We start from the raw sequence: 16,382 nt of genomic DNA on the forward strand, positions 1-16,382 counted from the left end.
TAGTTATATTTTTATGCGACCGAAAGAAACACACACGCTCAAGATCTAGTTCATGGTTATGTTCCAAGATAAGTTTATCTACAACCCATCCACTATCTCTTTTCTTCACTTTCATCTTTGCTGGACATCCTATTTTTGCCGAGGCCCGTGGGTTCTCAACTTTCTCACTGGCTTTTCTAAAACCGTGCCTTGGACATGCCAATTCTACGACAATTAATTCTGCAGTTTTCTTAGATCTATCACTGTATCTTGTACTAATTCCGAACCCCATGCGCCTAGCATAATTGTTATAAAAATTGAAAGCTTCATCATTAGATTCAAACTCCATACCAACTTGAGGCTCAGTAATTTCACCTCCATCAATTTGAGCTGGCACTCTTATTAGAGAACTCACTTCCACTTCATCTTGACTCTTGTGTATTTCTACTTCTGTTTCATTGTATCCCATCAATGATGAATTCTTCTCATTTCGATATGATGATTTATCCATTTCAATTAAGTAATCTTTGATCGCACCAAGAAATATATTCAAATGCAATCGTACCTGAAATGATACAAGTTACATATAACTTGGGGGGTAAAATGGGTATTTAGTGCAATGCATATGACATGAAGTGTGTTTGCGGTTTGGCTAGGATGTTTCCGAAGGCCTTTTCGTAGAAAATAATTTTTCTCCTACAATAAATCTAAAGAATAGTAAACTAATGCTCTCTTTGTGTCCACTTCTGCCAAGATTAGATTTCAAAGTACAAAGTTCCATGGGATTCAAGAATTCCAGATGACCGTAATACAATAACCAAATACTAGAAAACAACAACATATGTAGAAAATCCATACCTTAAAAAAGATTATTCTACAGAAAATCAACCGAACTGAATAAAAAAATTGTTTTAATTATCCATAACAGACCTTTAATGGCAAAAAATGGGGGGAAACTTGGAAATTGAGATGCTTTCCTTTGTGATGGAATTTTGAAAGTAGGCCAAGGCGATTTTAACAAGAATACTAGAACATCATCACTTTACCATTCGATTTTGATCGAAAAAATGCTGTGGAAAAAAGGATAATATACTAGTTTTTCAACACATTTGGTAGCTAAAATCAAGAAACTTGACTGAAAAAGTCGTTATTAAGCATCGATCGAAATCTATTACATACCCTTTTATTTCTGAATAAAATATCAAAAACTGAGTGGAAGTCGTCTTCTTCCTTTTGCGCTCTTTTTTTGGTAGGTCCTGCGCTCTTTCTTTTGCATCCTTGGGTTGTTTTCTCCTAAGTGAAGTAATTTCCATCTTAATCTACCAGATTTCTATTCTAGAAAATCAGGAATAGATACGCAAAAGGAGGAAGGTTGGGAAAGCTTAACGGCAATGGACCGGTATTCGGAAGGTTTACTTTATTAATGAACCCAAATACAGCTATTAAAAATCGATTAATAGCAACCGGTTTGAATGGTCAAACCGGTAGCTTAAAATGAGGTGGAGCTAATGGGGCACCCTTCTCTTTTGTTTATGCAAGGGCTCCCTTGCCTCTATCATTCCTCAGATGATTATAGCTTACTGGAAATTTTTTATGAATTATTATTAAGGTTTGATATCAATTTTTGATTTTTCAAAATTCAAATCAGATTATAGATTAACACAGCAACTTATAGAATATCAATTTCAAATCGACTCAAACTCTTACAGTATAAAGATAATCATGAGATTAGACTACTGTATGACTTTTATAAATTTTTATAACGATTTGATGCCAATTGAAATTCACACAAAAATCTGATGAAACCAAAGAATTACTTAAAAAGCAAACCTAATGGTATCCTAAAATCAAATAAAAAATTTAAGTAGATATATAATAGATTATAAACTTTTCTATCAATATTTCAAAACTTAAAAATTAACGCTCCTCCAAAAAATCAATTTTTAGATAGAAAAGGGGAATTTGTTTCCTAGGAACTCAAACCCGTTTATTAAAATAAATTACAAAACCATATTAAAACTTTGCAAAACAAATTGAATTTTTTTTTCTAACATTCCAGTAACCTAAGTTACTGGTTTGTAAAGAAAATTTTTGAAAATTTACTAATTTAATACGAAAAAGAATTACGGCACGTAAACCGAAGAATCAATTAGAAATCAATAAAGAAAATATTTTTTTCAAAATTTTATTCCATGAAAACTTCAATTTATAATTAAACATGATTTCTGAAAAGTTTCATCAATTTTTAAAATCGTTTGATATTTATTAAAAATAACCCAAAATTAAAATAAATTAAAACTGGATTATGGTGAACTGGAAATCCAAAAAATCGGTTTGGAATCAAATTTGCATGAAATTTAGACTTGGTTTGACCCGTTTTTCATTTTATTCTTTAAGAAATATCCCTTTGCCGGGTTATCTTTCGAAAAATAAAATGGAAATAGAGGCGGTCAAACCGTGGTCCAAGATTTTACTTTCCAGTAGTTTTGAAATTTTCATTAACCTAAAAAAAATTCATTTTTTGAAAAAATTATGTTTTCAAAGACTTGCCTTGAAAATTAAATTTAAACTCCTGTTGAAAAATAAAGAAAAAAAAAAATTTATATGGAGGAAAACTAATTTTTTTTTGAAATTTTAGATTTTGAAAGCCTATAATCTATACTTTAACATACTGGAATTTCAAAAGAAAACTCATTGATTTGATATTTCAAAAATAAAACCCTAGCAAGCTTGTTCTAATTAGCAAAGAAGAGAGATCCTTACCGTTGATCGCGTTCCTTGTCTCTAGGGTTGGTGATCCGAGATATACACTTTGTCCAACCCTTTTATATGCTAAAAAAGATCTAAAGAACACTCCAATAATCCTTGATTATATGATGCCTTGGAAAAAGAAGAAGAAGTTCAAGAACCCTTTTTGTGAAGAACACTTGAGAGAGAGATGAACTCACTTAAAGAGAGGAATGAATTCCAAGGAGGAAGAGAGAGAGAGATGAATTTTCTAGAGCTAGCCCAAAGGTTGTGCTTGCTTTGTTTTTATAGAAAACGTTAGGGTTAGATTGGATTTGGAAGTTTCCAATGTGAGGACTCCTACCTTTAGTTAGTTTCAAATTCTCACCTATGGCTTTCTTTTCCCTTACCTTCTAAATTGTATTTACTTCTAATATTGATTTCTTGCAAGCCAAGCAATGCTAAATTACACAATGAAGATTCTTCAAGATCAATCTAGAAGTCTTCTCACATTGGAAACTAGCTTTTACGAATGATTTCCGTCCAAAAAGTGTTGCCCGACGTTTGAGCTCAATTTTGACCTATTTAGAGGCTGATTCAAGAAAGGTCATAAACTAGAAAGTTGTAGATCTTTTTGAGACGTTCGAAACAAGTCTAATTTCAAATTTTGTAGACAAAAAGGTAAAACATTATGACAGTTTTAGTAACCTGGCCATACAAGCCCTTTCTAATTATAACTCTTCATTTCTTTATTATTTTTCTAAAACAAATATGATGTCACCAACCACCTCATCCCATGTTGGACGTTTTTGCATGTGGCCTCCTCATGTGGGGCGCCCACTTATGTGGCCGACCCACATGGGTGGGTCCACATGGACCCCACCTTGTGGGCTTTAGCCCAATAGGCCTTATGACACGTATTTTGGGTTTTTTTCAATGAAAATTCAATAAAATCCTTTAAATTCAAAATTTTTATTGATGAACCCAACTCATATGATATTTATAGTGCACCCCTAACACGTGATCGAACCATCTTTTTTTTTTGGGAAAATAACTTTTCATACTAAAATGCCCCTTTTTACCATTACACATCCAAATGCGACCAAAATACCCTCAAATTGGTTCACCCTTAAAGGGAAAAATAAAAAAATGGAAAGTCTTTGTGGTCAAACTTTAAAAATAGAAACTTTTAAAGTTGGGTCCTTTCGGTGAGCAATATCAAACATGATCATTTGGTATCCCCTGAAAATACCCAAAATACCCTCAACACTCAGAATTTCCAAATTAAGCGAAACCTCTGAGAAATTATAAATTTAACAGATTTTTCAAAATTCAGGAAATCATTCATAATCTCTCAGAAACTTTTCGGGGATCAAAAGAATTACACAGGAAAATACCAAATTACCCTGAGGTGCAAGAATTTGGCGAGACTAGGGAAAATCTTGAAAATTCTAAAAATAGCATGTTTTTTCACTTGCTTCGAAAATTGAATTTTCATCTTCTAGATACCATTGGAACAACCTAGAAACCTTTAAGATCACGAATCAACTTCAGAATTCCTTCAACGAGGCACAGATGCCTAATGCTAGGGGGAATACGGACTCGAAACTTGACAAACTACCGAATCTTTTGCTTTTTTAAAGTGTAAGAAAATGGGGGTGTCTACACTTGGAAAGTCTCCTAAAAATGAAGAAAGATAAAGGCACTTGGGACTTAAGCAAGTCTTCCCTAATGACAGGCTTGGGTTAACACCTTCATCACCCTAAACCTCAGCCATTAAGCACTATTAGACCAAATGAACCAAACAACTCGTGCTATCAATGATAGTTGTAAACAAAAAATCACAAATCCACAACCCTATGACCGTTTCCAAATGACCCATTGGGCATAAAAATAAAAGTAAGTTACTACTGAAGCTATTTGAAATGGAATCCAGATTTATTGCACGAAAGCCCTTCATTGCTGTCACAAGAGATGGCCACCCTAAATATACCTCGTGCCACACAGAAATAATGTTTGAATCAATGATGAGGTTTCAGCTATAGTGAAATAGTAGAATGAAAAGAAACCAAACGAGATGGAAGCAACTAAAGGGAAAAATGAAGCTGACAATGATGGAAATTACTATTGCAAAGGAGAAAAGGCTCTTATCAATTATTTTAAGAAAAGAATGTAAACTAAAACCATTTCTGAAACCGAGAAAGACAACCACTACTACAGCTATCCAACCATCTTTACTTCCTAAAAAAAATGGAAATGAGAGCACTAATAGCAAAGGGAGAAAGAATGGATAAAGACAAGCAAATAAAATACACTAGTAAATATAAGACAGTACATAAAAAAAAATCACCTTTAAAACACAAGTAACAATACTACAGCGCTCACTTAATTAAGGGCCTGATCCAAAACAGAGCTTCAAATGGGAACTATACAAAAATTTCATCAATTGCCAAGAGACAGGAGACTGATCCAAAACAGAGCTTGAAATAGAAACTATATACAAATTTCATCAATTAGACCAAGAGATAGGGGACTAATCGAAACGCCCCTGAAACTTCAACACTACCATATGGGGTTCCATGTCAAGCCACGTATAAGAATTCGTCAAAAACCTTCAATGAAGTGATTACCCCTTTTGGTTCAGGTATATAATCATGGACCCATATAACTATTAGTATTTAGCATATAAAGTAAGTGTATTCAGTCATTTCCTGAACATACAAGCATAACACTAAGAAATCCTCTTTTAGACACATACACATATACCATAATAGGTACCTATAAACCTGAAACATTATAAATATAGCCCATACAACTCAACAACTTCAATAAGAGTATTCTAGGAAAAATCGTAGATATGTAACTATTTCATCTCAAGTCTTTCATTTCAGATATATCTAAAAATAATCAAGGGAAAGGACCAGATTATAATCATCCTAAATGATTATAAAACATGATGGCACCAAAGCTGGAAATGCAAAATACTAATACACTTTTCATCAAATAATGCTACACGCTCAAAACTTATTCTAAATAGGTACATGTACATAACCAAAAAACATAAATGTACGTCATTTGTTTTGTGAACAAGAAAAGGCATTCAATAACTCTAGTACAAGTATTCAGGAATAGAGAATTTTCTAGAGGTTTCACAAAATGTCTTAAGATTAGCCAAGGACAAGCTAGAAATCAACAAACATTATCTCCAGGCTTTTAATACTAGAGAAGATGAACTTAACAAAAAATTAAGTATAGTAAAGAGAAATTACAACAATGCAAAATGAAGATAGTGTAAACTACTATAACAAACTCAAACCTCTAATATGATAAGAGATCTTTCCAGTGTGAGTAAAGAATAAAAAAACACATTTATTCCTGTATAATTGCCCAAGTAACAATGAAGCATGAGGATCATTTTACGTACATACTTAAGCACATACACATATGCTCACTCAAGTACACACTCACATACTCAAAAGTACATACACATTTATAAACACACCTATGCACATATGCACACTTACACATACATACACTGACACATGCACACTCATAGACATACACACACACACAAACACGTACACATCCAAACACACACATATATACACGCACACACACTCACAAACTCACAAGTACATACACATATATACGTTCATATATATATACATTCACACGTGCTAGTAATCATGTGAACACTTCAAGCCTTTAATTTTCACAAGCATACAATCAAATGATCAGATCACCATTACTATGTTTTTTTTTTTTTAAAATCTAGAGATCAAACACTGATTCTCATCCAAAATGTCACACAAAACAAATCTTAGCATCAAATATTACAACTGACAAATCACCACTTACAACATCCTCTATTTATAAAAATAACTCAAAAAGGAAACAAATGCTACTTCAATATATTCAAAATTTCTTTAAGAAAAATTTCTAATAAACATCTAAGGTAAGCTTAAAACAGACTTAGGAAATTAGAATAACTCCTAAAAACCTCACAAATTATTTAAATACTTCAATTGAAAAAATTGAGCTCTATTTATAACAGATTAACAATCATAGAACGTCTAGCCTCTAGAATCCATCAGGACTGAAATTTAGAGAGAAACTTACCTCAACAAGCTCTGATTTCCTTTTGAATCAGCAACAATCGAAGCACAACGAAGCTTGCGAATCATCTCCTTCTCTTCTTTCTTGATCTGCTCTTCTTCTTCTTCCTTTTTCTTCTCTGAAAATCAGCGCCACTACACTCTTTCTCAGAAAATATGACAATCTACCTCCGGATGAGCTTCAATCTAAAGCTCTATTTATGAATTTTGCTTTAGATATTGAATTAGGGTTTCAACAAGAAAAATACCAGATCTGCTCTATAAAAGATTTCTAACTAACGAAATTAAAAAAATGGATTCGAGGTTTGGATTAGGCAAATAACATGGATCTTGGATTTGGACTAAAGAATTAGGGTTTGAGCGTAGAGAAAGGGTTTATGTTAGGAAGAAAGAATCAAATCTAGAGTGTAAAGGTTAAAGCTAGGGTTCGATGCTCAAAGGAAGTGAAAGAAGGTTTACTGACAGCAAGATTTGGCAGGAATCCGACAAAAATTCAGCCGGAGAAGACAACTTATGATTGAAAAACGAAAGAGGGTTTATTCTCTCCCTCTCTTTCTCTCTCTCTGCTCGAGATTTTGCAAAAATGAGACTCCCCCCATTTCAGTCATTCGATGGATTTATATAGGGTAGTGATAAATTCGACCCCCCCTTTTTGTACCTCGGACAACCCCTATTAACTTTAGTAAATCATCGTGGTTGACTAAAATACATGACATATAATAAAGACAGTAATATTTTCATCCCTCAAATTTTTCACTCGTCAATTTACAAAAATGAGAAGAAGCCCCACAACTGTACTCGATTTAGCTTTATAAAAGGGGAAGTGGGTGCTAATTTCAGCACCCCTTAGATTTGCTACATCCACCCCTACTTGTATCCTCCTCCTTTTGATTGTAGTAGGCACTCCCGCCCCTCTAACTCACTCCCCTCTTGCTCAAACATATGAACATGTCACTAGTAGGCTGAGATATGACACTTACACGATTCCCTTTTATAAGTGAGGGAAATATGTTGATGTTAGCATACCCCTGTTTTGATACATTCACCTCTCATTTATCATGTCTTATTAGTGGTCAAAAGCCAGCCCTATCTACCTAATTCAACCCACTTTTCCTTCTTGGATAGCCCATAATGATTATCTTATTTCAAATTTTTGTCGCCCATAGGGGTAGTCCAAACACGTGCTTCTATTGGAGGTTTTGGATCAGCCTATGTAAATGAATTAGGGCATGACCCTCTTGATTTTCAACCCAATTACCCATAGATGATTTGGATCATCCAATGATGTGAATTTACTGTAGTTGCTTACATGGACATATGGGCACTATAACAAGCTTACAATTGTCTAATGGGAAATGATAAGTTCACACCTCCCTCCTTTCAATGGACAGACCCCTCAAGTATAACTTTGAGTTGTGACTACTATTTTGCACTACTGGGGTGGCTTGGATAGAGAAAAAGACATAAGGAAAATGATATATTCTATCTTTTCATTTCATATGGCAGCCACTATATTGCTAGCGTTCTGTTTTATTTCCAAAGAAAATGATTATAGGCACCACACTGTTTGGTAAATTAGCACCCCCTTGTTTCCTCCATGTACAACCACCTCTAATGCAATTTTTTTTTCATTATAAAGGGGTGGTCTTGGTTAACAAAGCACCCCCTGAAATAATGGTATATAATCACTTCTTCTCTTCCTAAGACAGACCCCCAATTCATTGTTATATGGATAAGGGGAATGTTGATTTTGACACCCCCCTTGCCTTGGTAAATGCACACTCCCCATTTAGCTTCTTCCCTCTATTCATTTGCACATGGGAATGAGTATTGGCACACTTCCTTTGGTTAAATCACCCTCCTATTGCACTATACTTGCAATTGTTACTTTAAAAGTCAAGGGAACACTTCCATCAAGTTGATTCACCCCTCTTCTACTCCTTCATTTGTATTCACAAATTGATATTGACACACCCTTTATTGATGTCCTACCCCCTATTGCACTACTCTACATCACGCTACAAACTAAGCTAGGCAATTCTAAGCGAATTTTTACAACATTTTACTAGGACCTAATTAGGACCTTAACCTACCCTAAAGCACAATTTGGGACTCTCGTTCTATTGTTTAAAGGGATTTTATTCAAACAGGGTTATTTAGGGCTTGGTCAAAATAGGGTGTCTACAGATACTCCTCTTTGGCAGAGCATGCTTGGCGCGCGAATGCCAAAGCTGAACAGACAATACATTTTGATCGACCCGAAAACAAAACAAAACAAATTTTTGGGATTTGGTACTAAATGGTATTCACAAGGATAAACTAGCAAAATGACTTTTCAATAAGCTCTAACTCTGTAATCAATGAGGAGATAGCCTCTCACCGACTCTTGACTCAGTAAAACATATAATGATATATCAATGAGATTGCTTCTCTTTAAACTCTAATCTTGGCAAAACAAACTAAATTGGTGAAACTACTTTTCACCTCAAGCATTCAAAACAATGGGAAAACTACTTTCAAATGAACATTCAAAATAAAAAAGAAACTACTTTTCACACAAAAAATTAAAATCAAAAGGAAACTACTTTTCCCTTAACCTTCATAACCACGAGAAACTACTTTTCTATAAAGCCTCATATCCGCAAGAAACTACTTTTCTCTATATTTCCATCCATGAGAAACTACTTTTCTCTAATCCTTTATATGCTTGAGAAACTACTTTTCTCCCTTCTCTTCCATATATCTGAGAAACTACTTTTCTCCAAAATCTATATCTCTGAGAAACTACTTTTCTCTGAAGACTCCATCTCTGAGAAACTACTTTTCTCCAAAGACTCCATCTCTGAGAAACTACTTTTCTCCAAAATCTCTATTCACGAGAAAACTACTTTTCTTTAAAATCTTCCAATTCATGGGGAAACTACTTTTCGCCCAATCTTCCGATCCACGGGGAAACTACTTTTCGCCTAATCTTCCAATCTACGGGGAAACTACTTTTCGCCCAATCTTCCAAATCACGATGAAACTACTTTTTGCCCAATCTTCCAATTCACGGGGAAACTACTTTTTGCCTAATCTTCCAATCTACAGGAAAACTACTTTTCGCCCAATCTTCCAATCAACGGGGAAACTAATTTTCTCCAAATGTTCCAATCTACGGGGAAATTACTTTTCGGCAAATCTTCCAATCAACGGGAAAACTACTTTTCGTCCAATCTTCCAATCAACAGAGAAACTACTTTTGGCCCAATCTGAAAACCCGGTGAAACCACTTTTCACCAGGCAATAGCTATACAGACCATTGGTGAAAATTCATCTGTGTAGCTATCCGGGTAACTCTGACTCTTCTCTTTCATGGTAGGGAATCACCCCAGATTTATATGGTCTTGCGAAACAGTTCCATACAAACCTCTTCGCAGATATTCCTGACTCCTAACTCATTAGGTAGCTGCACATTGCAGACAAGTCACTAATTGACATTTCATTGTCCAATTACCAAGGGCGACGATTAGACAGGTCACTACTTGACACTTCACTGTCAATCATCCAGGTATTTAAATATTTGGGGAAACTACTTCTCTCTCAAATATTTAATACCAAGGCAAAACTACTTTTCACCGAGCGACAATTAAACATGCCACTACTTGGCATTTCCCAAAACGACTAAACACACCACTAGGCACTTCACTGACTAGCCATCAAAAGAATATTTTTTTAAAATGCCCCTTACTTGGGTTTAACAAAGAAAAAGATTTTTTAGGCCCAAAGGGTTTGCAAACATGATTGATAGGTTTATCAATCTTTTATCGATTTCATTAATGGAATAGGTTTCTCCTGCCGAGAAAAGAAAATGAAAGTGCATGATCTTTGCTGAGGACCAGGCTCGAGTAAATTGAGAGAATTTTTGGATATTGACTCTTTTAAACAGAGAAAAAGCATTCTGCTGAGGTTTGAAGATTGCAAAAGTGAATTCTAGACTCCGTTGAGGATAAGATTTTCTGAAACTTTGACCCTGAAAGAAAATGATTTGACTGAGGAATTTGACTCAAATAGTATGTTCAAGCTTCTCTTGTCTCTATTTGCTGAGAATAATTATCATAATTATCTTGTTTGATCGATATCTTTTATGACACAAGTCATAAACGATGCCCTTAGTATGATATACTTCCATGACAAGATTCATAGGAGAGCAAGATTAGGATAGGTAAGAAAGTTTGAGGTTGTATGGGTTCTTTCTTTGGTATATGGGTAAAAGGATTGTAGACACCCCCATTTTGCTACACTTTAAAAAGCAAAAAATTCGGTAGTTTGTTAAGTCTCAAGTCCATATTTCACATTAGATTAGGCACCCATGCATTCTAGGGTAGAATTCATCTCATTTTAGGTGTTTGGAAGTTGATTCGCAATCCTAAAGGTTTCTACGGTGTTCCAATGGTATCTGGAAGATAAAAGTTCAAGTTTCCAAGCAAGTGAAAAACTTGCCATTTTTAGAATTTTCAGGATTACCCTCATTTTTGCCCATTTTTGCACTACAGGGGTATTTTGGTAATTTTCAATATGTTTCATTTGACCTCTAGGGTGTGTCTAAGGAATCTTTGATCATTTCATGAATTTGGAAAGCCTACTAAATTTAGAGTTTCTCAAGGGTTTCGCTTGACTTGGAAATTTTATGTGTCAAGGGCATTTGGGGTATTTTTCGAGGGTACCAAATGATCCTGTTTGATATTGCCCACCAAAAGGACCCAATTTTAAAAGTTTCTATTTTTTATGTTTGACCACAAAGACTTTTCATTTTTAACTTTCCCCTTTAAGGGGTGAACCAATTTGAGGGTATTTCGGTTGCATTTGGATGTATAATGGTCGAATAGGGTATTTTGGTTCGAAAAATTATTTTTTCTAAAGGGGATGGTTCGACCATATGTCGATGGTGCACCATAAATGTCATATGGGTTGGGTTAATTAATAAGAATTTTAAATTTAAAGGATTTTATTGAATTTTCATTAAAAAAACCCAAAATACATGTTATAAGGGCCATTGGGCTAAAGCCCACAAGGTAGGGGTCCATGTGGACCCATCCATGTGGGCCGGCCACATAAGTGGCCTGACGCCCCACATGAGGAGGCCACATGCAAAAGCGTCCAACATGGGATGAGGTGGTTAGTGACATCATATTTGTTTTGAAAAAATAATAAAGAAATGAAGAGTTATAATGTGTGGTCAGGTTACTAAAATGGCCATAACGTTTTATCTTCTTGTCCAAAAATTTAGCTTTACACTTGTTTCGAACATCGTGAAAATATCTTCAACTTTCTAGTTTATGACTTTTCCTGAGTCACCCTCTAAATAGGTCAAAAATGAGTTCAAACATCGGGCAGCCCTTTTTGACGAAAATCATTCATAAAAGCTAGTTTCCTATGTGAGAAGGCTTCTAGATTGATCTTGAAGGATCTCCATTGTGTAATTTAGCATTGCTTGGCTTGTAAGAAATCAATATTAGAAGTTAATCCAATTTAGAAGGTAAGGGAAAAGCAAGCCATAGGTGAGAATTGAAAGCTAACTAATGGTAGGAGTTCTCACATTGGAAACTTCCAAATCCAATATAACCCTAACTTTTTCTATAAAAACAAAGCAAGCACAACCTTTGGCCTTTCTCTAGAAAATTGATTCATCTCTCTCTTCCTCCTTGTAATTCATTCATCTCTTTTGTTGCTTTGGTGTTCATCTCTTCCATTTGGTTCTTTATAAAGTGCTTTCACAGATTCAATACATTGGTGGCTAGTTTATGATTCTTTGGGGTTTCTAGAGCGTATAAAAGGGTGCGACAAAGCGTATACCTCGGATCTACGCACCCTAGAGATAAGAAGCGCGATCAACGGTAGGTTCCTTCATCTTTGTAATATCAAAAGTAGAAAAGCATGCTAGGGTTTTTATTTTCGTATATGGTTTAAATCAGTGAATTTTTCAATGAAATTTCAGTATGTAATAAAATAAATAATAAGTTTTCAAAATCCAGAATTTTATAGGAAAATAAAATTTCCTCCATTTAATAATGATTTTCTTTCATTCTTTATTTAATATGGATTTGAATCAAGTTTTCAAAGCAAGTATTTGAAAACGTGTGTTTTTTAAAAAAAATGATATTTTCTGAGTTTAATATAAAATAAAAAAATTACTGGAAATTTAATTTTCAGCCACGGTTTGATCGTTTCATCTTTTGTTCTATTTTTTGAAAAATAACCCCGAAAAGGGTTATTTCTCGATAAATGAAACCAAGAGTATATCAAATTAAGTCCGAACTTCGTGAAATTTTATTTTCAGTGGTTTCATAGGATTTTTAGATCATCCAAAAATTTTCATATTTTTTCAAATTTATTTAGTCCGAATTTAAATTATTTTAAATTTAGCCTATTTTTAATGAATATCAAATGATTTTGAAAATTAATAAAATTTTCCAGAGTTTAAGTTTAATTATAAATTAAATTTTACATTAAAGAAAATTTTGAAAAAAATATTTTCTTTACTGTTTTCTAATCAATCCTCCGTTTTGCGTGCCATAATTCTTTTTACATCAAATTAAATAATTTTCAAAACTTTTCTTTACAAACTAGTAACTTAGGTTACTGGAACATTAGAAATTTTTTTAAAAGGTTTTTACAATGTTTTGATATAATTTTTGATTTATTCATAGTAAACGGATTTTGATTACAAAAAAGCATATTGATCTTTTTCCTTTTAAAATCGATTTTATGGAGGAATTTTAATTTTTAGAGTTTACAAATTTTGGTAAAAAATCTTATAATTCATTTTATATCATATTTGATTTTTCTATCATTTTAGGATGTTAGCAATCATGTGTTTGTGATTTTTCTTTCGAAATAGTATGATTTTGTGAGATAAAATATTGATAGTAAATCACCTCCAAAATTCATGAAACTGTCACAGTAATCTTTCCTTGCCAAGATGAAACTACTGGAAGAATGTGAGATTATTTGGACTAGATCTATTATAAGATACTGTGTAAATCCATGATCTGACTTGAATCTTTAAAAAATTAGAAATTGATAGTAAATCGTATTCACAATTCATGGAATTTTCATTGTAGGCTATATTATTCATTGCTTATTTCTGTTAAAATTGTAATTGATTTGGAGTTCGATTGCTAAGGATTTCTTTGTAATTCAGACAATCTGGTCTCAATATTATTAAATTAGAAATTAATAGGGCACATTATCATAAGAATCGATGAAATTTTCTCAGTAAGCTATATTCGTCTCTATCATGTTACTGTATAACTTTCAACTTGTTTGGAATTCGTTGGCAATGGGTTGCTTTGTAAAATCACCCACTTGATTTGAAATTGATAAAATCTCTTAAAAATCAAAATTAATCATAAACATCATGAAAACTTCCAGCAAACTTTAATTTTATATCATGTATTCATTCCTTAAGCCGTTGAAACAGAAACCTTAGGGTCATAGATTTCCTTTGTAAAATAGCCCGGGTAAGATAGTTTAACCGCCAAGATTGCATTCATAATCGTATCCTAATTGCGATCAATCCTCGATGATTTGCGCATTTAAATTATAGTATGTTACTGGCTTCGAGGTTCATTGTCCACGAAAATCCTGAGAAATATGCCAGGCAATAACATACTATAACTTACATGCTAAATTATTCAAAGGTGGAAAGCACGATTCCCTTCCATGGATGCAACTCAAGGTGGAAACTTGCCAATATTAGAGCCATTGGTATTCCTTAGATTTTAGAATTTGGAAACCTTTAAGGAACTCAAAATCATTAACTTCAACAAATTGAATCAATTTACCCCATGTCTTTCGAAACCGTTGGATTGCGGTCTCCATCGTAAGAACCTTTAGAGCCCCCTTTAGGAACACTTATGTCATGTCGTGTTCTAAGTTTTAGGGTATTCTAGAGTTAGGGAGTTCAGCCTCATCATGACCGATTCCTATTATTAGCAATTGAGTCATAGATCTAGTTACACTAGTTACCCTTTTTTCCCATAGGACAAGCCTAGTTACCTAGGATGTAGGTTCACCTGCATTAGTCTAAGGGATGTCTTGTACTTAAATAGGACCATATAACATCTTAGATGGAGTCCTAAGATAATAAAATCTACTCAACTCGAATTAAATAATCTCTTGGAAACTGTTGAAACAGTCCTTCTAGTCTAGATTGGTGTCCTAGATGTATAGGCATGTAGCTTAGTCCAGGCACTGAACTACGATCGACTCTGATTCAAGTGAGGCTTGGATACGTAGGCAGCTTTGGATGCTTTGAATGACATACCGAGCACGAGTCCGCCCACCACAAATGACGGGATTTTGTATATTAGTTTTTTTCTAAATTCTTAACTAAATTAACTAAATATATAGGATTCCCTCTAATTAGAATTTTAAGAGAACATTCACTTAGATTGAATCCAAATAAATCAAGAAAAATCAAGATACACATTAGAAAATACATTGAAATTAGATTTCAGGATGCATGTCATATAGTTTGCATATTAATAAAGAGTTAAATAAGCCATTTAAAAGAAATTTAAGAGAGTCAACTTTTGGAATTGAAGACCGGATTATCGGGCAAGAATGGTGCTTGTGGTGGTAACTCCCCATACCTTCCATTCTCGTAATCAGGTAGCGAATCTAGATTTCTGGTCATTTACAAGTCCTAGATCCCTCATCTAGGTGGCGACTCTGTCATTCTCTTTTACGTGGAGTTCGGATTGCTTTAGTAATCCCAAGTTCACAGAAAAGACGAATTAAATCAATAATAAACGGTACACACCAACTGCGTGGGTATGAGAGACCAAGAGAGAGGGAGGCGGCTCATGGGCGATTCCCCTCTCGCGGGATCGAGTCCCACAGATTGGCGACTCTGCTGTGGACCGCCTAACTTCATTAAAATTTCAAAGGATAATTCGTTTGAATTTATTTTAACTGGCTCATAAAAACTCTATCTTATATCTTATATGCTTGATAGATTAGTTTGTATGTTTTATTTTCGCATCACATTATACTCAAACTTAATCTAACAAAACCTGAAGGCATCATAGATTGCGCAAACTTATTCCACACACGTACATCACTCGCATCTAAACTCTTGCATCTCACATGCACACACGTCCTATTTTAGGAACCCGGAGTGTTATCTAGCACGGTTGACTAGGATTTCATCACCTGGTGCCTCTGTGCAGAGAAGCATTCTACTCTTAGCCTAGTACCTTTATGGTGCGTAAACGGATCTCTTGTTCACGTATTGATACGCCGGACACTGGTACAGTATACTGAGCACGGATTCGTGCTAAGGGAACTCTTGGCCTTATCCCTAGATTACCCCACACATGCATATAGTACGGACACGTGTGCATCACGTGTCTGAGCTTAGATTAGGATATCCTATTCATTTGTGTCTAGATTAGGCCGTAGTCCATCTTCCAATGGCTACGATCAGTTTAGGTATACAAACAAAGTCATGAGTAGAGATCCTTTCTCCACTCCGCTAGATTAGGGTTATGATTGATGCCTTCAGGTAACACCAGA

This window comes from Tasmannia lanceolata, unplaced genomic scaffold, assembly GCF_043159265.1.
Source record: "Tasmannia lanceolata isolate RefF3 unplaced genomic scaffold, GAP_Taslan_0.1 ptg000002l, whole genome shotgun sequence".
Lineage (NCBI taxonomy): Eukaryota > Viridiplantae > Streptophyta > Magnoliopsida > Canellales > Winteraceae > Tasmannia > Tasmannia lanceolata.